Source organism: Palaemon carinicauda, chromosome 8 (assembly GCF_036898095.1).
Source record: "Palaemon carinicauda isolate YSFRI2023 chromosome 8, ASM3689809v2, whole genome shotgun sequence".
Taxonomy (NCBI): domain Eukaryota; kingdom Metazoa; phylum Arthropoda; class Malacostraca; order Decapoda; family Palaemonidae; genus Palaemon; species Palaemon carinicauda.
This window is the reverse complement of record NC_090732.1, coordinates 115,224,827-115,250,378: the sequence shown is the minus strand read 5'-3', so window position 1 is coordinate 115,250,378 and position 25,552 is coordinate 115,224,827. Positions and strand designations below refer to the sequence as shown.

Genomic DNA, 25,552 nt, shown 5'->3' with positions numbered 1-25,552 from the left:
CCCTGGTGTATCCTACTTGGGTATGAACACAGACTAGTTTTGTAAGGAAATCTTGTGAAGTGCTGCGTATCCATTCACCGAGTAAGGTGGGCAGACGAGCTCGTCTTCCTGACTAAGAGAGGCGTCTCACTACTTCTACGCGTAGTGTTCTCTTTAGGGCGAGTCTTTCCATCAAGACCCTTACACACAAGAAGCAAGGTCTAGAATAAAGGCGAGTTCTACGTCGTGATACCTGGGCGAGCTGAGAAAGGCACGCACTGTTAGATCCGTTACCTTTGAGAACTGGGAAAGGTGCACAAATCAGTGCACAGTTCCAACTCTCACCACCTTGTAGTTGGGCGAACTGGAACGAGCATGCTCTACCAGTTTTTGCCCTATGATCATGGACACACTCCTCGCAATTGCACACAGGTAACAATTACCTGTAAGAGCTGAGAAAATCTCGCTTTTCCAGCTATCACCTTGGGAGTACACACTCCCAGCAGGACAAATAAGAAGAGGTGTGCAAGCCAGGGCACCTTACCAGCATTCGCCTTGCCAAAGCTCGCCCTTGCAAAGAGGTATGGCATATAGCTTCCCCTTCACAGACCGACCATCTTCAGACTGGTCCACCTTTGTTCGAGACCACACTAAGAAAGGTCTTTCTGTTAGGGGATCAAGTACCGGCAGAGCTTTCTCTGGAGAGGCAAATTGCTAGCACCAGTGGCAAAATGGCTGGGACATGTAACATCTCTCGAAGTTAGTTCCCCATGGCCGTCTCCAAATACAGTCTCTATAGTGACAGCTAATGACCTTCTGATCTTTACACAGAGCCCCACCGAGTACCCTAGTGCCAGTGGGACCCGGACAGAAGAGAGACCTGAGTTGGTGGATGTCAGACACCAAACTCCTCAGAGGAGCAGATCATCTCTCTCCTCCCCTGGATTTGTGGCTCTTTACAGACACATTAAAAGAAGGGGAGGCTCATCTGTTACACCGGACATCATCCAGACTTTGTCCTAATCCGAATGGCAGTGCCACAAAACCTCCTGGAAATGAGGGCAGCCTACCTGACCTTCAGGTACTTTCATCAGCTCCTTTCAGGGCAATATGTAGTGCTGATGAGTGTCAACACTACAATAGTGCCCCACTCAAATAAACAAAGAGGGACCTTTACACAGTATCTATATCTGCTAGCTGTGAAAATCCTAAGGTGGATGGAAGAAAATTTGGTAGCCTCAAGAGCCCACTTTATCTGGGGCAAGAAGAATGTACTTGCGAACAATCTGAACAGGAGGACTCAGATAGTTGGCTCCGAATGGACAATCAACCTATACGTGACGTCGGGAACTTCTGATGTACCACTCACCAGTACCAGAACAATAAGCATTCAAGCAGGATGCTTTTCAATACCCTTGGGACAGGATGGATGTCTATGCATTCCCCTCCTTCTGCTTAGTAAGGAGGCTATTGAACAGGGTAAGGACATCGCAAAATCTATCAAAGACTGCGGGATCTGCTGTGACAACATAGAGAATGGTTTCCGGACCCTCTATATCTGCTCACAGAGGTACCAAGAGAGTTCCCTCTACTTTTTGAGCTACTCAGACTACCTCACGTGAAGATTTTCCACCAAGCGATACCATGGCTAGGTCTTCACACCTTGAGACTATTCAGGAACTACTCGCAAGAGAGGCTTTTTGAAGCTGGTTGCTATGCGCATGGCAAGAGACCTCCAGGAGTCGTCGTTTATGGTGTATCAGGCAAAGTGGTCCATCTTTTGTGGTGGAGGTTATTGATGGGGTATCTCTCCACTCAGTGCCGGTATTCCAGCAGTAGTGGAGTTTTTACTGTTCCTCAGGGGGGGGGGGGGGGAAATTCACTCGGTGTCGGTGGTGAAATTTTTGTTCAGCCTTGAACATTGTCTTCGAACTGTATCAAGTTAACGTTTCTTCCTCGACGGAATTGTCACTCCTCATATGGAACTTTGAGCATTCCTGCCCTCATTTGAAAGTTAGACCACCTCCTTGGAACATTGTCAGGGTCTTACATTCACAGAAAGGAGGCCTTTATGAGCCTCTACGTCAAGCATTGGATAAGGACTTGACCTCAAAGATGGTTTTCTTTTAGCTCTGACCTATGCAGGTAGAGTCAGCGAGCTACATCGTCTTTCGTACGTCATCACCCATTCCAGGGGATGGTTGGCAGGTCACACTCGGTTTTGTCCCTGAGTGTTGCAAAGACTAAAAATCTGTCCTTAGCGAATCCTAGATTTGGCCCCTTTAGGATTGGGAGTCTCTGAACAGTGACAGACGATACTGATCAACTGTAACTATGCCTCATAAGAAAGATGAGGTTATATCTCCTAAGGATGAGAAGAGCGCGCGACCCCAGATCAACAAGCTGTTCGTCAGCACGGGGAAGACCAAGAGGAGAATTATGAAGAACTCAATCTCTTGGATCAGGCGAGTAATAGAAAAGGGCACGGGCCTCAGATACCTCAATGTCAGGTAGAAGTCCCCCTGCCCATGATGTCAAGGGAGTAAGTACTTCCCTGGCATTCCAAAATAATTTTTCTGTTCAGCTGGTACTAAAAGCAGGTAGGTGGAAACGTCAAACAACATTCACTTCTTGCTACCTGCAAGAAATAACTGACAGGAGCCTAGACACATTCTCAATAGGTCCTGTGGTGGCTGCTCGTAACGTGATCTAAACGCTTCAGCTCCCTTGCGGGACAAATATCAGTGGTTCGAGGGCGGAGGATTACCCGCGAAGTAAGTCAAGGATGAATGTGGCAGTGACTGGCCACTTCCCACTTCATCTTCCCTCTCTTGGGGTGCAGCATTTGGGGAAGTCTGCACAGCTGACCTCATTCTTCTGTTTGTGAGTTTCACGCTCTTTGGACAACCGCATATATATTTACAGTATATATGTGTTATGTCCCCGTCCTCCTGTCGGGGGGGCCGGAAAAAAATATTAGTAGAGGGCACGGCCTGAATAGCTACGATATATGTTCCAAGAGATTAATTCCTTATTCGCCAACAATGATTGACCAGGCGGTTTTACTATGAGGATAAGGAGGTGCAGGATCCCTCAACTATACAGAGGCCATCTCGGTACAGTTGCCAGCCAGTTGGTTTCGGACTTCCACCTACAGTTGAGTCTCCACAAGTAAAGAGCGGAAGTTTTGTATTTCGCACAGGAACAAATGACAAATTTGGAAGTAATTTGTATTATTTCCGAGCAATACAAACCTTGAAGTCTTTAGACATACTGACCCGCCAGCACCAACCCCACGAAAATCCTGCTGCAATTACAAAAGTGCTGGTGTGAGCGTCAGGGTTAACCCACCCTGCTCCCTGTCCCCACTAACTAGTGGTGGGTAGTTACACGCTGACAAAAAATCTCATCGGCTGGTTTCAGCTTCGCTAAAATAATACTCCATAGTAAAGAACTCCAGGTTTGCATTGCTAGGAAAAATACAAATTACTTCCAAATTTGTCATATTTAATTAAAGCTTTATAGTATAAATATTTATCTTTAATTGATATTGGGATTCAAATGTGTTAATCAGGCAATGATTGCATTCTGAAAGTAATACTGTACCTTGTTGTACTCTGAAAAATTTTGCTCAAGGTCTTTAGACATTTATTGAAAAGTAATAGGATTTTTATCACCCTTATCAGAGGTATAGGTATTATTCTGATATTCCTTTCTGAGAAGTCAAACAATTGAATTTTTCTTCTGATATTTTTATTCCATTTCAGGAGGATCAACGTTGAACACAAATTGATCGAGATACAGTACAGTGCATCATGCCATCCATCGGTAGTGACTTAAGTCTGCTTGCCATGCGTGCGGAGCATGTAAAGGTAAGTCATTGGACTAACTAGAATTATTTTACTTTGAAAAAAAGGGATTTTGACGAAGGAAAAATCTATTTCTGGGGAGAGACCTGTGACGCCCGGTGAAAAGGGTCCTTCTTTACACTTTTCTAATATAAATCTTCCAAATATACTAGAGAAAGATAAAAGCATGGAATGCAGAGGTTACAACCCTCGCGCGATCACCTTGTTGGTGTCGTGTATTTAACAAGGGCGTGTGAAAACCACTATTCACAGGCTGTCTTCCATTTACATAATCCCTTCATCAAAGGGGAGGGCCGTGACAGGCCCTAGAGAATACAGTTGGGCTACCCCACCGACACCTACTACTCGCGCTCTCCATGTCATCCTTCTGTTTTGGACTTGCCCGCAAAGTCGATGTTTTAATTGATGAAATATCGTAGAATGTGATGCCGTAAAACCATTGTTTCTTAGTACACTGATTATGCATTGTAAGGTGTCTGGGACACCATAGAGCGGTCTAGTGATCTTTGGAAGTGCTGTACAGAAGGTCCTCAACTTACAAACTGAAAATAACAAAGATAAGATGAAGAAATACAGTAATAAATCGATACTATATCATTGAATACAGTAAGCAAATTGGCATTTGTAATAACGTGATATTTATTTCATATAAAACCTGAATATATGTTGACTTCTGTAGCTGGAAATTATGGCCGTAGGGTTCAGGTTAAGCCTACCCTAGGCGAAAATGTAACAAAATTCAACTAACAAACACGCTTCTTGAAACCAATTTAGTTTGTAATTTGAGAGACCTATATTTTAAGCCTGGTATTTTGTTCCCCAACTGGTTAGTTTTGTTAGGTGTAATGATTAAACTTTGCTGTAAAGTTTTAGATGAGAAACATTCTAAATGCATTTGAAACAAGTAGTAGAAAGAGCAGTCAGACATTTCAGACCTCCATCAATGAAGAGTGTCAATTTGACTCAAGTCTACGGACCGAGCTTTCCCTTGTCCGTATGTTGACCGTGAATGATTTTAACGTATATTATTAACAATAATAACTAGAGTCGCTATCTTGACCTGGATCACCTCCATAATCTAATGGGTTCTCCTGGAGCTTAATACTTATCCGTTGTGAAAGTTGGTGAGAATCCCGAAAGAAATTTTGCCGTATACCTGCTAACAGACAGACAAACAGCTGAATAAATGCAGGTTATTTTATTACCACCCTGGCAAAGGAAACAAAGCTAAAAGTCTGCATAAAATGAGGAAGGAAATGTTAATGGATACATATACATTTTATCACAAGGGAGAAGTTTGTACTTGAAGGCTGTTAAGTTTCATCTTTGGAATCTGGAAATATTGAGAATATTTCTACTGCCTTTATCATATTTGTTAATTTGTCTTCAGAGGTTGTTTGAAATATGATTATTATTGTTATTCTGATTAGTTAAGCTAAAACCCTAGTTGGAAAAGCAGGATGCTACGAGCCCAATGGCTTCTACAGGAATAAATCGCCAGTTGAGGAAAGGAAATGAATAAACTACATGAGAAATAATCAACAATCAATATAAAATACATTATGGTCAGCATCAATGCTAAAATAGATCTGTCATACATAAACTATGAGAGACCTATATCAGTCTGTTCAACATAAAAACATTCGCTGCAGAACTCCCAAAGTTCTTTTACTCTAAAATTATGTAATAATTTTACTTTATTAGGTTAATGAGTGAAATATCTCAAGTCTTAATGTAGACTTTGATCTTAGTTTAGTTTAATACACTTAATGACATAAAGTAATTATGAAAGATATTTTCTTTGGAAAAGTTTGCCCAAGTGATTTCACCAATTCAAGAATGAGAAAATTCCGACAATGCTAAAAAACGGTTTGGTGAGATACTACCGCCAGAGAGTTATAGGGTAATTTCCCTGGATCCCTTTCTAGTTATGGCTCGTTTTTTCTTTGCCTACACATACACCTAATAGTCTGGCCTATTCTTTACACATTTTCCTCTTTCCTCATACACCTGACAACACTGTGATAGCTGAAAAATTCTTCACTAGAGGGGTTAACTACTGCTTTCCTCATGGTAAGGGTAGAAGAGACTCTTTTGCTATGGTAAGCAGCTGTTCTGGGAGAAGGACATTCCAAAATCAAAATGATGTTCCCGTCTCTTGGGTAGTGCCATAGCCTCTGTAGCATGGTGTTCCTCTGTCTGGGGTGAGAGTTCTCTGTCTTAGGGTACACTCAGGGACACTATTCTATCTGTGTCTTTGTTTCCTTACTGGGCTATTTTCACCGTGGACCCCTTGGCCTTATAACACCCTGAGTTTCTAACTAGTTTTGTAGTTTAGCAGGTGATAATAATAATAGTAATAATAATAGTGAATATTCAAGAAAGTAATCAGTGCCATATTCGCAAAGATGAACTTTTAATCTAAGGCTCTCAGGCTTGTGTTAGATTATGATCTGTATGACAATCTCAGAATAATAGCAGTTACTTCTCATCTCTTTTGCCTTCCCCCTTGACATACCATTTCAATTTTAATTGTTTTCTTATGAGGATTCTAAAGGTAGCATTTTAGATTGAAGTAGTTTACTGGAAACACCCCTGCCTAACTATCTGTTGGACTGGGGTTCAAGACTCGCTCAAGCTCAATAGTTTCTTTTAGTGTTTGCAACTTCACCATCCTTGTGAGCTAAGGATTGGAGATTTCGGGAGCCTATAGGTCTACCTACTGAATCATCAGCAACCATTGCCTGGCACAAGTTGTATCCAATTGTAGGGTTATAGTATTTATATATAAAAAAAACTTGAGACAACCCACATGTAAAAATCAATCAGATATTTAAGTGATTTAGATAATACAGATGTGTTAGTCTCAAGTAGAACTTAGTGAGGGTTGTCATCAAATAGTTTTTTGTAATATAATTTTAATTTTAGAGAAAGATTACTTTACCTACATTTATCTTGAACTGTGCAGCACAGCAGCAGATATTTTGTAGACCATTAAATAGAACAGTTAATAGATTTCGTAGATGTTGATTAATTAGTAAGACTATTGTATTACCCTTTGAGTTGGCAAGAGATTGAAATGCCCTAATCTGATATTTTATTCCAGGCTGATCAGCTGAAATTAAATGTAGGAAGGATAGAAATAGAATTCCGTCCTGCTCCAACTTGAGACCTGAAATTTGGACCTCATAGACCTGGGGTTGAGCTGCCCCTTAACCCCTCCCTTGCGCTTGTGATCTGCTGGCTGTGGTTTTCTATATGAAAAAATTGACAAGATGCAAATACTCTAAGAGCAGAAGGAAACGAAGAATGAGGCATAGGCGACGTTAGCATGTACCCAAGTCTTGTTGTCATCTGGATACTGAGCATGTGACGGTAAGGCACTGATATAACTGGAATTATGATATTGTTATCAGTTTGTTCTTACGCGAATACAAACCCTTGTTATTTGAGTAGGTTATAAAATCAAGTCAGTTTATTTATTTGACTGTGTCAGTGGACAAGACTACGTCAAAACTACTCAATGGATTTTGACAGAATTTTCACCGCAGATAGATCTTAGACCATTGACAACTCCATTAATTATTGGAGATGATGCAGTACCAGGTCAAGATCTGAGATACGAAATTGAATTTTTTCACAATTTTAAAGATTGTCAAAAGAAATTGGCACATTGGATTTTCACCAAATTTTAACAATGGATAGATACAGTTAACTCCCCGTTAACGCGAGTGTTATGTTCATGGAGATGTCGTGTTAAAGGAACATAATTTCTCCAAAAGAAATAATGGTAATAGAGGATATTACGTTCCTGGACATGGTAGTCTGTCTATTTTGGGATTTTGTTACTATGAAACTTAAAACAAACACATTAATGTATTTGAAGGTCACAGAAACAACAAAAACACACATTCTTACTCTACTTGTATTTATTTTATAGTAAAATAAGTTATTTCCCATGTACAACGTCACTCTCCTTACCGCTGTTGGCTCTCTCTCTCTCTCTCTCTCTCTCTCTCTCTCTCTCTCTCTCTCTCTCTCTCATCAAACCACAACAACAGACGGATCAGCTGTTGACGTTGTCGATCCACATCCTTCTACATATTGGTAAATGTAACAATTAAGTTTATTTTATACTATCGCAATATAATTTTTATAACTTAATTTGTTATTCAACGTTACAAAATTTTTCCATTATATACTACCTTAGAACAAACCAGATTCACAAGTAAAGAGTCGCAATGTACTGTAAACATGCTAAATTGTAAACATCTACATTTAGAAGTATGGCTGTAGATTTATTTGTAAAATTAGATTACTTTTTTTGTTACTACATTAAAAACTTAAAATTTATTTGTTTGTAAGCTTAAATAAATTCTTATTAACCTCTCTCTCTCGCTCTTGCTCTTAAGCTGGAAATTCAACTTGCGTAACATCGGACATTTTGTGCTAACAGAATATATCTTAATAAATTTGGACTCATGTAACTTCGAAATTGGGTTAATAGAACTCATGTTAATGGTGAGTTAACTGTATTTTGCATCATAAGTAACCATGAAAATTTGGAGGTGACACGGATCAAGATCACAATTCTGGATCATTATTGAACTATCTACTGTACAGTCAGCATTTGAAAAGTGCGAGGGAATGTCAGAAGACTCGAGTAAAATGTTGGCAATATTCATTGGTGGAAGACTGAAATCTTTGATAGCTCTCATTTCCTCTGGTATGTGTTTCTTTCATTTCCCATTCCTCTTCTATTATCTTCTCACCCTTGTGCCACCTATGCCTTGATCTACCCTTAATTATTACCACAATGCACAAGTGTCTATTCTTGGTCTCTGCATTGCCTTAAGAAAACTACTGCATTTGCCTTAATCTTCCAGTCTTAGGGTTCAGGTATGTATTTGACACCAATCTACAGTACTTGCACCGGAGGCAAATGTATTAGTGTTCAAAGATTTATTCACTTTCTTATCCAACTGTTGATTTTTTATCCTTACCTGAACAATCCACTCTAGGGATTGACAGACTGGCTTGGTTAAAGGTTGTCTGTGTAATATCATGTTATCACGAACGCATTGTAAACAATATAAACCAGTGATAATTTATGCTTGCTTGGGGGTGGGGGTCTGTTACGGTGACTTTGTGTCTGTGATTGGGGTTTGGGGTCTGTATTTTCAGTAAGAAACGATGACTTAATATTTTTCTAGCCTATCAGCAGTTCCAACTATTGATGAAATACTTGAATTCTATATGAAACTGTATAGAAGAAAACTGGTGGCTATGGCTACACTGTATGGTTGCACCGTAGCAATTGGATGTTTGTTTGCTTTGTTCTAAGATCGGGACTTTCTAACGAGTGCTGAATCAGTATTTATGATAACTTGGGATTCCCTGGAAGGTCACCCATATAGAGCTTGATCACAATCAATTATGTAGGTAGAGAAAAAGGTGTGATGTAAATCCCACTAGCGAGGTGCACAAAATGGCTGCCTCTCAACTGGGGGAAGATATGTAAACATAGAAGAAAAAATCTGGAAGGATTTGTCTTCCAGCCTTTATGTAAATGTAATATTTATCAAATATGATATTTATTTTATTTTATTTTATACAGCTTTTCAACCTTGAATAGAAAGGAAGCAATGCTCTCCTCTGCTAGCTCTTTTTAAATGTATACGAGTCTGTTTCGTCGCATGCAAATACCGTGTGTGCTAAGTTCCTGTGGTCAGCTATTTATTTCAGATAAAGGAGATCAGGGAGACTTCTCTGACTAGGACAATAATATATGCCAAATAGTACACTGCATCAATTTTTAAGCCTATGTTACAGATATTTTCATACAGGTACTTTTCTTCTGAGAAGGAGTTAGTGAAAAATATATCACAACCGTTTCTGTTACCCCAAGGGGTTCCACAGTTTTATCCTCTCCTAATAAAGAAATATGTATCTTGTAGGAAAAATCAACAAATTATGTATTATAGGCCTAGTAATTGTGCTAGAGTATCGCTATATTCACAGTTCCACAAGTAGTCCCCCCCCCCCCCTGCGTTCTTCCACAGGGTATCGGAGAAGCATCTGCTAAAAAATCCACTGGAACGTACCATGCGTCTCAATATACGCGAACCACCTGAATGTTGGAATAGCAGCTGAACGCACCACTAACTTTACACGTTCTTGTGTCATACGTCGATCTAACATTAAGTATGTTTTTTTGCAATGTATCCTGGGACTTGATATAGGGAAAATTTTCATGATTTTAGATTCTCCAGATATTCATCATTGAAGCTGTCAGAATATAACAACGAATCTTCGCTTTTTAACAGCTTAGAACATTATATTGATATTATTTAAGTCCAAAACAGTATCTCCTGACTTAACATGACGAGCTATTACTTGAACAACAGGGATTAGATCTTTCTCTTTATTCATATCGCGAATATAATTAATTTTCGAGTGGAGAGTTCGGGAACAAAACTTATTATTTCAGAAATAATGTTAAATTGCAAGGATCTAATTTTCATCATTCTTTCGCTCAAAAATCTATTTTTGGGTGAGATGGCCATGACGTCCTAATGGAAGGTTCCTTTAGTAGCTTCCGAAGGGTATACAGTATATGACTACAGTGATATTCCCAGAGAATCAAACCAAAGGTTTCACAGAATTCTAACTTCTGGCACGAGTACCTTTAAGATTACTCTCAAGGGTATCGTATATCATCAGGGGACGTATTCTTGACACACCACATGGCAATCTGCACCCCGAATAGCCTTTACGCCTCGAGGGGAAATACGTGGTAGAATAGAAGGGTAACCGCAACAAAGATTACCCTGGTTCCCCTACTACAATCGTATCGACAACCGCGCCAACTACCTCTGGCGGTCATTCCTTGTAGCCCCAGTGCTTGGCTTAATGCCTAAATCCTATATTCAATTCAATTCAATTCATTCCTTGTAGCGTTGAGGAAGGTGCTACAGATACAGTAGATCAGGGGGGGAAACCGTGAAGATCTTTTCATAGAAAAGAAGGGTGGATCCATTAGGACGTCATGGCCATCTCACCCAAAAATAGATTTTTCGCTTCGCTCAAAATCTGTTTCTTGGGCTCAAGCCATGACGTCCTAATGGAAGCATACCAGAGAATTAATGTATCTGTGGTTTTGTGTCAGTGCCTTAACCTTGGGACAATATTTCTACAGCCAAAAAGGGCCAATTGAGACAAATGACGTTACCGTTATCCGTCATCATCACTAAGCATAACAATGTTAATGCTTCCTGCCCCCTGCAGGGAAGAGTCATTTTTAGACGTTAGAAAAGGGCCTCAAGGTAGCATATATTGTATGAACAAACATAGGTATACACTGAGAATACAAACGGTTTCAAGGATTGTATATATTGTGGAACCAATATCAGTGTCCTCATTCATTGATTGTAAGCATACAATGATATGAGAAATACTTACATGAGTAAGTTAAGGAACTCTGGTATTTTACACATGCAATTGTTGGGCGAATTAGGACACAACTGCATTTTAATAGACATTTATTCCTAATAAATGACTACATGCTAAATGAATGTAGCATGATAAGGAAATTATACGAGAGACATACACAGAAATTAATGTTCCCCTTTTTGAAAGGGGAAAATGATGAGTGCCACTCTCAAACTGAAAAAAAAGCTCTTTTAACAAGACTTTTCTTTATAATTTCTGTACATGAAATAGTCTAACAACACTGTGTACTATGTACACACGGCACTAGTGGTATCCGTATAATTTCACACCTGAGATTCTGAACAGATTTAGTGTTACCTTGGCAACACTTATTCAAAGGGAGATCACACAAAAATTGCTGACCCCTTCTCCTTTTAATTGATAGTCCCAATCAATTTACTGTTCATCGCAGAGCTAGATGACAGGGTCCAAATAGCACCTACCGCCACCACATAATGCTTCAATCCATAGATTTGCTTAGTATAGTGTCTGTAAGACGCATTGGACAACCTCCTATCAGTAGGTGAACGAAGAGGCTGAAGTCCACACACTGAAAGGTTCAGTGATGAAGCAACTTTCCTCGGATCTTTTATCTGCAGGATCCGCTCCGCCAAAAAGGTAGGTGAGCTTCGCCCTCAGTTGTAGGGATAGTTTGATCCAAAGTTTTCTCCTGTAAAGAGCTGTTCCTCCTGAAGTCTGAAGTTCTATGAAGATAGACCTTAGATGCTCTAGCAGACCTAGAGAGACATCTTCCTTCAGAGGGCAGATTCTCCAGGAGCCCCACCTCTTAGTAGGTAGGACGTCTTTAATGAGAAAGGTTAGATCAGAAAGAGTTGCAGTTCTCCCACTTAATGTGGTCCTCATCTCCGGATAGGGCCACTATTTCACTAACTCTAGTCCCAGAGGCTATAGCGAACCGAAAAAATAATCTTTTAGGTTAGATGCTTGAGGGAATAATCCTCATTGTTCACAGGTGAGGCATAATATAGGACCTAGTCCAAAGACCATGAGATGGGCTTTAGTGGCGTTGTGGGCCTAAGCCTGCACATGTTATCGGAAAATTTATTAAAGATTTCAATCGGTAGATCCATTTAAAGGGCATATAGAAGAGGTCTAGTCGGGGCTGACTTGCACTGAGATAATGGTCCATGGATCCAAAGATCCCATCAAGTGACCTCTCTCGCAAAGTCGGCCATACCCTTGGTGCTTACTCAAGGGTTTATATGGAGACAAGGCCCAAGAACTAGCGTTCTCATAGTATCCAAGGATACACTGCCTCCTTCCTCAAAGGCCAACGTGCTGTCAGCCGCCAGACCCTGAATATAGGAGTGGACAGAGAAGGACAGGCAGAAGATTCAGAGATTGTTTTCGGGCCCTTTTGCTTTACAAAACAATTTACTTTTCCCAAGAAGACTCGTATTGTCTTCTCGTTGACTAGACTTGTATTCTTCTAGGAATTCTATTTTGCCTTTAAGATCCCAGATTTTTTCCCAACCATTAAGGGCAAGGAATTCATAAAATGAAGGGATCAGGTGTACTGTGATAAATCGAAGGCAGAAAACTTCTGAACCTCGTGGATAATCCTAGGTGCATAACTAGGACTAGCCTCAGCCTCAGTTCCTTCATTACAGGGAACGGGATGTTCTTGGGCTTTCTGGGAGCCAACGGAGCCCCTCTTCCCTGGAAGGGTCTTAGCATGTAGAGAGCCTTCCGGAGGAAATTTGATGGGCTGAACAGGAATTCTAAGTCCATCACTTCTAATGTAGATTGATTGATTGATTGATTGATTTAAAGTTTTCAGGCATCCTACTTCTAATGTAGAGACATGATGTCTGTTATCTCCATTACAGGGTACTCGTATGGGACTAAATAACGAGATAGTATCTTGATAACGCTCGTGATGAAGAGAACGATCTGCAGCTCGGGGACTTGTCTCCTTCTGGGAGGGAATGGATCTGCGTCCGTGTACCATTCCAACTCTATTGGGTTGAACCCGAGAAGAGCATCCGCTGTCACCTTGCGGATCATATATAAATGAGCTGCTGATAGGTGCCATTCCCTTAAGGAAGGGATGGCTAGCATTCCCTAATGAAATGAGACGTCCCTTATCCTCGACATTTTCGACGCCTCATTATCGCTTCGATGCCCCAGATCAACCTGAGGAGGTCCGATCTGTGTGGAGAGAGTTTATCCACCCATTACAGGGCTAAAATGGCCTACGGGTCCGTGGCCTTTGGTCATTGTAGGGTAAGCGAAGAGGGAATGACCATCATTGGTCCCATTAGATCTCTTCGAGCGTTTGATGCGTATCTTCTCCAGCCTCTTAGCGCATCTTATAGTTGTGCACGTAGCACTGGGTCTGTCATCATCGTGAACTGGAGGGAGTTCGAAACTCCTCCCTGTTAGCGTCATGGAATCCTGACTGATTACAATAGTCTCTTGACAGACCTCGCGATCTCCTTTTACATCCCTAGGGGAAAAGGGGGCGTTAGGGTGACTACAGGTTCCAATGATTTTTTAAAACATTGAAGCCCCTAGGCTGGAGAGAATCAAGATTTCTTGATGTTATTTGCATCCTCAATGTTCCAGGGCCAGATCATCTCCATGGATGCTCATAGACAGTCATTTGGGGTGCTGCCCACCCCAGCCTGTCGTCCAGGGCCATCCGTTGCCTGAACTCTTTCTAGGCTTGGTTTCGCTTGACTGTGTCTGCTAATTCCGTAAGGATCCCAGGACTGAAACTAGTCCGACGAGAATCTCGTTCAGGATATATGTTATCTCCTGTAACTTGGATCCTAGGTAGGAGGGGAGGGGGTGACTGACTGGAAGTTGCTGATAGACATCTTCCAGGGCTGGCTAGATTGTCAACACCCCTTACTGAATAGGGTCCTTATGTTCAGAAGGATTAACATTCTGAACTTGCTGTTCTATTGGAACTTGTTGAGTGGCGCCAAGTCCAGAATGACTCACAGTTTTCTTGAGTCTTTCATGTGAACACTAAACCGCCTTCATTGGAAATCGATGTACTCTACTTTCCTCACCGCTAGTATGCTGTAGAGCTCTAAGGTATACTCTTTTAGGGGGGATTTGAATATAAGAAGAGTTGAGGAAAGGATGGTGGAGGTATGTCCATTTCCATTCTAGTCTCATCTTGGTCAGACCTAGGACTCCAGGGATCGAAGGTCCGGCGAACCAGGAGAAACTTCCCTCCTACCAGAAGCGTCTGTTTGCTTCGCATGATCCGAAGGTGTATATATCTGACCGTCTGTGGAACAACGGTCATTGTAACTGTGGGATGATGTCTAACATCCTAAGGAGAACTAAGAAACCCTTCCGTTCTCCTTTCAGGCCATACCTGACTGTTTGCCTATATCAGCTTTTCAGTGTTTCACTGTAATAGAAGATTCCTTTCTATTGTATAAAGCTTTGGATAAGTACGCCTGAAAAGAGGAGAGACACAGACGTGTAAATCCTTCCAGCCAACTGCTGCGGTCTTCCTAATTATTGATTCTAGGGCATCCCCTTTCAAGAAGGGGCCGATGGAAGATTCTAGTCCATAAGGATAGAGTAGCGCCCTACATCCGGGGAATTAATAATGAGAATCAAGAGACTCATGAAGAATCAGCATAAGGAAAAATAGGGGGGGGGGGGGAAAGTGGATCCCCCAAATCAGGTAGGTCTCAGCAAGGGGTTGTGCTTAGAAGCATAACGTACTGGAAAACCATTCTATTGTATGGTTATGTACCAAAGGTTTCTGTCTGCAATATGGTCCTAAACTGCAGGTGAACAGGGTATCGTATACCCCTATACAACTGCCATGTCACCGTCAAGGCTAGTGCTAGGGGGTAAGTTAACTGGCACAGTACTTCAGTACCGATATGGCTAGCAGGTCTTCGACATATCAGTGACTTGTCCGCTGTCAGCGGGTCACTGACAGACGTCACACCATCCTAGCCAGTATTCAATGTGACTAGGTAGTGGTGAAAACTATACGCATAGTCAGCGGATCAATGAACCAGAGGCGACTCCTTTTCAGCCGTCATATTGCCGGATTAGCTAGCTATTGCCGGAGCATCTAGCAAGCTAGAAAAGAGAGAGAGAGAGAGAAAGCATGGAGTGAAGGCTATCTATTACTGTATATGTATACCGTAATAAAAGATGTAAAAGTCTAATTTTACTGTCTTTCTCCGAAAAGAAGGTTCACTTCCATTTAGCCACAGTACTATTGTCAGCTTACTACTGTAGGCCAGCCTTCGGCAGCACGAGTACAGTCGGCATTCTACCTACTGAGTCAGTATCTATCTGTGCCGGTCTACTGCCGGCCAGAACAAAACGCCGACAACAGAAACTGTGGCTAGCAGTTCAAGGGAGAACTGGAGAACCTTGGTGACAAAAGGGGTCTCCCATCCACAGCCGCTGGAAGCCAGCAGTCGGCAGTCGCCGACAGCTGACGGCTGAGGAAGAGGGGGTCTGGGTGGCTTCGGCAACCCAACGGCAATGGTAAGGTTGCAGGACTCCAGCACAGGAAAGACAATGGCTCGGCCATCGTAAAAGAACAGAGAGGGGAGGGGAAAGGGTCTTATATGAGGTATAGGAGGGACCGGCAATGTTGCCGGATCTACACACCTTGAAGAAACTCTGTTTCAGTACTGGCACGACCACAAGCGGCAGGAGAATCATTTATTCTCCAGCTTAGAAGGTGCTAATACAGTTAAGGGGACGGCAGCTCATGCCGTTCCTCTCAACAAGGGAGAAACAGAGTTCCAAAGCCAGCGCCATTCTAGGCCACAAGAGTATACGACTCTATAGCCTAGGGTCGGCGAGCATAGGACTAGTCTACTAGACCACAGGGAGAAGGTGGCGGCAACATTCGACCACTTCAGGTGTAGTCTAGGGAGGGCTAGCCTCCTATGCCGACAGTTCCGTCGGCAGGGGAAGGCAATCACCCCGCCAACCGACTGCCGACAAAGACTAAATACTCTGAGGTTCTGATCGAATCCCAAACTTGCCGTTAAGGGATGAGACAGAAAACTCTAGGCTAGTCATGCCTGAATTCGAAATTCAAGGCCGACGCAGAGAGTTGTAGCCTAAGGCTACTCTCAGAGGGAAGAGAGATTACCCATAAATCTCTTGTAAGATTAATAACGGTTAATATAATTCCAGGAGATATCGATCTCCAGGAATGATAACCAATACACAAGGATAACCGGGGAAAATGACGAAAGTATATGTTGTCTAGGTTATGTTACCCAGACAAGACGAGATTTCGGTTACCTAAATCACCAAAACTCTGACATATACGATCGCCACGGAAAAGGGAAAAATATGCTTATAGATATCTTTACAATATATAATGCCTAAATAGCTTTCATAATAATGATTAAGCTATTTACACCGGAATATCGTTCTGCTAACTAAATAGCACATGTACAAAGAACGACAGCGCCATGGCGACACCGGCGATCGGCTAAGATCCGCACACAATAAATACACAAATTCATTGTGAGGCTGGAACTAAATTACATATTGTAAAGAATCAATACTCAACTTTCTGGATGGAGAAAGAAGCCGTAGAAGCATAAAGATTCCCAGAAATCGATCGACAGGGAACACCACCGTAGCGAGTCGCTACAGATAAAGGAATGACCGCCAGAGGGAGTTGGCGGGGTTGTCGATACGATTGTAGTAGGGGAACCAGGGTAATCTTTGTTGCGGTTACCCTTCTATTCTGCCACGTATTTCCCCTCGAGGCGTAAAGGCTATTCGGGGTGCAGATTGCCATATGGCTTGTCAAGAATACGTCCCCTGATGATATACGATACCCTTGAGAGTAATCTTGAAGGTACTCGCGCCAGAAGTTAGAATTCTGTGAAACCTTTGGTTTGATTCTCTGGGAATATCACTGTAGTCATATATACCCTTCGGAAGCTAGTAAAGGAACCTTCCATTAGGACGTCATGGCTTGAGCCCAAAAATATGTTAAACTGTTTCTTTTTTCACAGTCATATTACGAATTTACGTTAACGGAATGTAACACGACATTTCTGTCAATATCCTCTGCTTGCAAGTCAGTCTCTCAGGGAACAAGAAGAGATTTCAGAGAAGGGAAAGAGCTTTAAGTGAATTTCTCAATAGGAACCAATCCCATCAGGATCTATACTTGGATCCAGATCCTTCCTCATTTATGATTATAGCAGATTTGTCAGTATTTGTGTCCAGGTGAAGCATTATATTTTACAAAGGTGTGAGTCTTTTCTCCCATATTGTCATCTTTGGAGATCCTCCCTGTGCTCAGATGATTGGTAGGTGTTGTGTAATCGGTGGCTTCTTGCCGACAGTCTTCCATTTAGCTCTAGTTTCATTAAAAGCGAGCAAACTACATAACCTATCTTATCTTTTTTCACCCGAAAGTTCTGTCATTTACTTTCATTACAAAATTTGCAGCTAAGATCCAAAATGCTGCTATTAATAATATCAGATTTGACTTTTATAATATCAGCATTAAAGGAAGTATGGTTTGCTACTTTGTCCCATAAGGGCAGTTTGCTTATACCTTAAGAGGACTGTTTCACTACTGCCTGACCTTCCCTATCATGTTTGTTAGCACAAGTCAAACAAGAAGGGGGAGTCTGAGATCGCAATCCCTTTCTGGTTTTGAGAAGTGGTTATGAGGGCTTATATCTTAAGGAGAAGCATCGAATGAGTCCCTTACCAAAGCCCATAACTTTTGTGTTGTTGCCACAACCTTAGCATTTGGCATCAACCACTTGATAGACACTAATCGAGAGGCTATTAATAGAGCTTTCAAATCCTTTGGAGACATGATTACTGTGGCAACTCCAACGGCTCACAATATTCATGGGCTAGCCACAACCATAGCTTCCTATAAGCCCTAAAATCCACCTTTTTGTGACAAGTGATTTGACTTTTTTTCATCACTCGAGGAGGAGACTGATGATGTAGTGGATTTACTACTATGCACTGTTGGGGCAGTGAGTCTCTATTTGATACAGACTATACTTTGTGTTTCCGGTGTCTCTAATCTATTTGTCAAGATTGGATGGAAGGAGAAAAGAGTAACAGAAGGTACCATTTCTCTTTGACTGCTAGAGACTATCATGAGGTTTATAAACCCTTTGGGAGAAGCGTCTTCCAGGGCCTCTTCCAGGGCTCGTGACATCCGTGGTCGTGTCACAAATATTGCTTTCCACAAGAACCACCCAGCGCTTTAAAGACCCAAGTCACCTGCACTCTAGGCCCCGTAGTGGCTGTCCAATAGTCAATGTAGAAACTATGCTTCTGCAGCACAATTATCCTATTGTCAACTCATCTGTTACTTATTAGTACTTAATGCCAAATGTAAGTAACATTTCGCCCCATCCTAATTCTCGTGGCCTTGGGAGTATCAGCATTGGTAGACACTCAAGCAGGTGAGGACATTTTGAATCAAACCTTATAGAATATAGCTATGATTTTATAATACATATGATTGTCAGTTTCGAAGCATTTTACTTTTTTTGTTGAGCAGGGATAACATAATTGAGTATTTAGGTTTGTCCCTACCTCGTATCGGGGCCAGGCTCTGGGCCGAGGGTCTAACAGGCGGCCTTTTCCTGCAATTAGGACTCCCTCCCACCTAAGGAAGACTCCCTATTAAAATGACGCGTGTTTGTATAGCTAGGAAAAATACAAATTATTTTTGAGATTTGTAGTTTATCTTCCTTAATTGATACTGATATACAATAGATATTATGAATTTTCCCCTGCACAATACTCAATACACAATTCAAGCAAGATGATTTCAATCATATGTCCTCAAAATAAGTTGTCAATGCATTGACGACGGAATGACCATTTCATCAACGCTTCGCGCAATGACGCTGAAGTTAGAAAAGTGTCGCAATGATGTTGCCGCAAATACATCGTCGCAAATTAAATTTTGCGCCTGTTTCCCCTTAATGCTAAATTTCCTGTGTAATTAGCCCAAATTAATTATTGAAATGAAATCCAATAATAACTGTGAATGTGATTATTCTAATACTGTAATTGTAGTCTGATTCTTAGATTTCTTGCAGCACAAAATTTGAAAAAATTGAAATTTCATCTAATCAGCTTTAGTACCAATTTCATCTTATTTTGGTTTCTTGATTTGTTTTCCAGGGGACTTCTCGAGAGAGAGAGAGAGAGAGAGAGAGAGAGAGAGAGAGAGAGAGAGAGAGAGAGAGAGAGAGAGAGAGAGAGAGAGAGAGAGAGAGAGAGAGTGGAATATACTTAACTGATAACTACTTCTATTTAAATCATTCAATTTATTTATTATATGATTTATACCCTATTAGGCTAATACAGTAGTTTATAGATTGTAGTTTAAGGTTGTACTACTGTGATACTATGATACAGTGATTAGAGGTTTTTGCTTCCTCAAAATAAGCTAACCTGAAGAAATTTGTTTATGATGAAAAAATGTAGTATTATAAATTATGAAATAATATATTTCACCTGTAAGTTTATAATAATACATGCTCCAAGTAACAGTTAAACAGGTTATATGAAACATTTGAATTAGTCAGGATCATCAGTGGGTTTTTTTTTCTTCAAATCATTGTTTCATTTAATTAAAGTATAGTTTTTATTATGATAAAGTGATTAGCTATTTGAGTGTGTGTTGTTGTTGACTGTACTGAACTTGCTAACAGCTGATAACATTTCTAAAGAACCTTATTTTCCTTTACAGAAGTCCTTCGTTCAGGATGTCGAATCCCACTTACAGACTGTCTCCCTCTTGTCGCTGAAGACTCCAACGAAGTTACGGTAGATTTACTCAGGCAACACATCTGAGTGGCCCAGTTGAACCAGTGGGCCAATTTGTGCTTTTCAAGATTAATGCTTTTTCATTTAACATAGCGTTTAATGGTCTTAAGAGAACTAAAGTAGTGTAGTTTGTACTTATGAAAAAAATATTGCAGTACATGTAACATTAGATTTTGTGAAAGCAGGTAAAAAGTATTACTGTGTAAGGTCGTAAAGTCTAATAGATCTTAAAGTTTAAAAACTGTTCCGGATAGTTAGGTTGGTAGCGTCATGGGCTTCAGTTTCAGAGGTTCCGAGTTCGCGTTCATGCTAGGATGTGGATAGTGTGAAACCTTCTACCGGGGGGGTACTCCCCAGGGTGCCGCCTGGGGGAGAGGTTAGAGGGGGCTAGTGATAGTCCCTGCTGGCTTATGGTCGCCAGAGGAGAATGATGTAGATAGCCTCAGGGGGGACCTAAAACCCCCAACTTTTTTTTTTTTACTTTATTTAACAAATAGCATCTAAAGTTCAATGTGATTTACCTTATTTTTTGCTCTTTTCATTAGAAATTATTTGGCATCATGTTCCTCATGCGGTATTATACTATTTTATAAGTCCTCAGCTTATAAACTTAAAAGGTGCTAAGAAGCTGTTTGTAAGTTGATTTTTTTTTTTTATAATTTCACCCAACTCACACGCCTACAATTTAAAGCTGCAAAAGTCAACAAATAGACCCGTTTCATGTTGCAAATGTCGTTTTGCGCACTCTATCAAATTGTATAATGTTATATTACAGAATTTCATTATGAACTTTTTATACAATATCTCGGATTTATGATTTCAATTGGTTTTGTGTTCGTATTTCCAAGTGTTTGTAAGCCGAGGACCATCTGTGTTTTGATAATATTGTTAATAAGCAGGACACATTTACATTTTTGTGAAACCTTATTGTTTAAAAACAAATTTCAGTTGATATATTGTAGAAAGTTTCTGTTTTCATTATTGCATTTTAGTCACAGCAAAAGATTTTTAACTGAGAAAGAATAATTTGATAAAGTCAAAGCAGTTTCATATCATGATAAATTTAATCCAAAGACAAATGATCTGGTTTGTATTTCGCTTGAGAATAATTGTAGCTGAATAGGTCACTATTTTTCTAATAATTCTCCAATTATTTTGAGTGTCGCTTATTCTATCTTTCATATGTGATAGGAAAAGGACTTGTCCTAGTATGCTAAGATCCTGTAAATGTGTTCTGCCTGTTAACAATTACTGTAGGGTTTGATATTGTACTGCTGCAGCAGTGGCCAAGATCTCATTCATTCGTAAGAGTCCTTGTAGTTTTCATACTCCTGTAAGGAGTATATATATAATAATATTATTATTATTATTATTATTATTATTATTATTATTATTATTATTATTATTATTACTTGTTAAGCTACAACCATAGTTGGAAAAGTAGGATGCTATAAGTCCAAGGGCTTCAACAGGAAAAATTGACCGGTGAGGAAAGGAAATTAAGAAATGAACTACGAGAGATGTTCAAGAATAATAACATCAAAATAAATCTTTCATATATAAACTATAAAAACTATAAAAGAGGAAGAGAAATAAGATAGATCATTGTGCCCAACTGTACCATTAAGCAAGAAAACTGTATCCTAAGTCAGTGGTAGACCATGGTACAGAGGTTATGGCACTACCCAAACCATTGTTCTATAGAACAATGGTTTGATTGTGTAGTTTCCATCTCCTAGAAGAGCTGCTTACCATAGCTAAAGAGTCTCTTCTACCCTTACCAAGAAGAAAGTGGCCACTGAACAATTACAGGGCAGCAGTTAACCCTGTGAGAGAGAAGAATTGTTTGGTAATCTCTGTGTTGTCAGGTGTATGACAGAGGAGAATGTGTATAGAATAGGCCAGAGTATTCAGTTTATGTGTAGGCAAAGAAAAAATGAGCCATAACAAGAGAGAGGGATCCAATGTAGTACTATCTGGCCAGTCAAATGACCCAATAACTCTCTAGAGGTAGTGTCTCAACGGGTGGATGGTGCCAACATACTACTGTACTTATTAAATCAAGAGGAGTTTTTCCATTACTTAAGGTCTTTACAGTATTCCCCATTTCTTTAACATTGTGTTGGCAGTGGTTTTGGGGTTTTTTAATCTGGCTTTGCAAATCACTAATAATGGAATAAGTCAGTGTTTAGTTTTCCAGTTCCGTTCTTTAACGTGATCTCAACTGGAATTAAAAGTGCTCACTTTTCTCTTAAGGGGTGCATGGTTTCAGAACCTAGTTACAGAACTTGGATGGGAGGAACTGTTACAGATCACCAACAAGGGGTTAAGTACACTGTCTTCTGTACTGTGCATACGTATACACGTACAGTACACTGCGTACATACCTTTTACAGCTTGTATTGGCTTGTAGTCGATTTCTCTGAAGATCTTTCAAAATTAGTTCGTAGGAAAAAGGTTTTATATGTTGGATAAATTATCAACTGTCATTGGACAGTCTAATTATGATAGATAAAAGAAATCCTTCACAGTTCTAAAGGTTTTTTCAGTTACATATGTCATCTTGGAATGACAATACTGTACTGTACTTTGGGATATTTTGTCATCAGAAAAATTTCTCCCTTTTTGTCCAAATTTCTGGCATTGTAATCTGGCTTGTTAATATTTTGCCAATTTCAGCTTTAGTGGCAAAAATATAACCAGCTTGTCGCAGAATTAGGTTTGCTTAGTGTGTATCTAAATTTTTATTTTATTTTTGCACTTTCAAAGAGAAGGCAAAATAGATAGATTATAAACTGGCCAAAATATCCCAAAGTACGTATGGTACATTCTTACTGACTTCCGTAAGTTTGAAGAGGATTCCTCCTTGGGAACTGGTTCCTATATCTGTATGAATGCAGGGAGGTATAGAATTTAAGAAGACCTTCAATATCAGTTTATAAGACATTATTCTTATTTTCAGAAGTTTATTAAAAAATACATGAAGAGTCTCCAACATGAAACTTTCTATCCATTTATTATTATTAGCTAAGTTACAACCCTAGTTGGAAAAGCAGCCTGCTATAAGTCCAAAGGCTCCAACAGGGAAAATGGTCATGAGAAAAGGAAATAAGAAATCCGATAGAATATTGTGCCTGAGTGTACCTTCAAGCAAAAGAACTCTAACCCATGACTATGACATCACCCAACCAGAGAACAAGGGTTTAATTTCCTCCTATAGCTCTTCTACCCTTACCAAGAGGAAAATAGCCACTGAACAATTACAGTGCAGTATGTAATCCATTGAGTGAAGAATTTTTAGGTTATCTTAGTGTTGGCAGTTGTATGAGGAAAGGAAAATGTGTAAAGAATAGTCCAGACTATTTGGTGTACATATAGGCAAAGGAAAAATGTGTAACCAGAGAATAAATTATCATCAAAGAAGACAAATTCTATAGAACTTTGAATAGATTATTGTAACATTTATATATGTTACACATAAAGGTATTTACATTCTGTACCTTTAAATGCATCTCAGGAATTGTGTGACATTGGCAATTTGTGAGTACAGTTTTCCAGAGTTTTTTTTTTTACATTGATGTTACAATGTTTTTTTCTCTGGTTTTTAATCTGACCTCACAAATTGCCAATGTCATACCAGTTCAGGATATGGTCAGATAAGGAGTGTCATTCACATAAACTATCTGGACCTGTTAGCAGTATTCAAGGAAGTTTGGGTTTAGGAGTTACACTGCCGCAGTCTCCTATATTCAGCGCCAAGTCTCTTTCTGGAGGCGACAAGATCCTCACTGTTGTATAGACTTTGACACTTTTTACTCATGCTGTTGTAGAGTTGATATTATTATGATTATTTTTGCTAACTAAGCTACAAACCTAGTTGGAAAAGCAGGATGCAATAAGCCCAAGGGCTCTATCAGGGACAAATAGCCCAGTAAGGAAAGAAAATAAACAAACTACAAGTGAAGTAATGAACAATTAGAATAACATATTTTAAGAACAGTAACAGCATGAAAGTAGATCCTTCGTGAATAAACTATAAAAAGAGAGATGTCAGCTTGTTTAGCATAAAAACATTGGCTACAAGTTCTACCAATTCAAATAAACAATTGGGAAGATCATTCCACAATTTGGTCACAGCTGGAATAAAACTTACAATATTGTGAAGTATTGAGCCTCATGAGAGAAGGGCTGACTTTTAGAATGAGCTGCGTACCTAGTATTATGAGCCGGATGGTACTGTCCGGGAAGATCTGAATGCAAAGGATAATCAGAATTCAGAGGTCTATTTAGGTCTTTGACAATTAGTTCATAGTGGAAAGGCTGCAATAATGTTAGATAGATCATGAACAGTGGATCAATGGAAACATGGATGGAGAGTCTATGTAGGACAGTTTCAGAAATCCTTTAAAATTCAAAAGCGATTTCTGTGTAGGTGGTTCCGAGTATGTCTTCCCAGAATGATGATGTATTATTGCTTACTGCCCTAAGTAGGATGTAAAGGGTTATCTTAGGGAACAGATTTATAAATCTGTAGGTGCTGTACAAAATTCTTCATTATTGGATTTGTAATTTCAAAATATGATGTTCCCTTGTATGCAGTAGTGTGTTGAACAATGGGATTGTTTCTGTACTGCTGTTTTGAACAAACTTATATTCTCTAATCAGTTTGCCAGTTGGCCTGATAAAGTATTATGATTTTGGTTTCAACTTAAGTGTGCTCCCTTTAAGATTCAACTTCTAAAGTGGGATGTTATTCCCTTTGGATAATTTGCCTAGAAGGGCTACTTAACTTTTAAAAATGTCATCACTGAAAGGACTTACGTTTTGCTCCATAAAAGGTATTTTGACGAAGGAAAAATCTATTTCTGGGCGAGGAACCTGTGTCGCCCAGTGAAATGCTCCTTATAGCACCATTTCAAAGGTATAAATACTGATAAATATACCAGAGAAAAAAGTTGCTTGGAATGCCAGGAATATATCCAGCTCGCTCACCCCTAAAGGGTGTCGGTATTAAAACTGGGGTGAGTGATACCACTACCAGAGATCCCTCTCCAATTAGACTTCTCCCTCCTCAAAATCCCCTGTTACTACGAGGTGTCGTTCACTACAGCTACTGCCCCCCCCCCCCCTACCACCACCACTACCTATCCTTCTCCCATCATTCCTTGTTAGCACCCGTGAGCTTTCGGACGTGTTTTTCGTGGCTCTGTGTTGTTTTGTTTGTGAAGATGTCGGGCGTTTTGGAGATCCATGCTCCCAAATTGAGTATTGTGTTTGTCTGTTTGGGATTTCTAGGTGGCGACGCACGTTCGTTCAGTAACCTTGTTGGGTTTTGTCTCAGCCACTTTGTTGACGCTCCCTTGCGGGTGTGTATGCGGTCTTTTGGTGTCGCTTCCTCAGGATCT

At 40.2% G+C, this 25,552-nt stretch overlaps 1 long non-coding RNA gene across 1 annotated transcript; it reads left to right on the top strand.

Annotated features, from left to right (window-relative positions):
* The first annotated feature begins 3,746 nt into the window (after window positions 1-3,746).
* On the top strand, window positions 3,747-23,327 carry LOC137644948 (uncharacterized). The gene is made up of 3 exons (XR_011045237.1): window positions 3,747-3,851; window positions 6,955-7,223; window positions 20,071-23,327. It is a non-coding gene; the product is annotated as an uncharacterized lncRNA (long non-coding RNA).
* The last annotated feature ends 2,225 nt before the right edge of the window (window positions 23,328-25,552 follow it).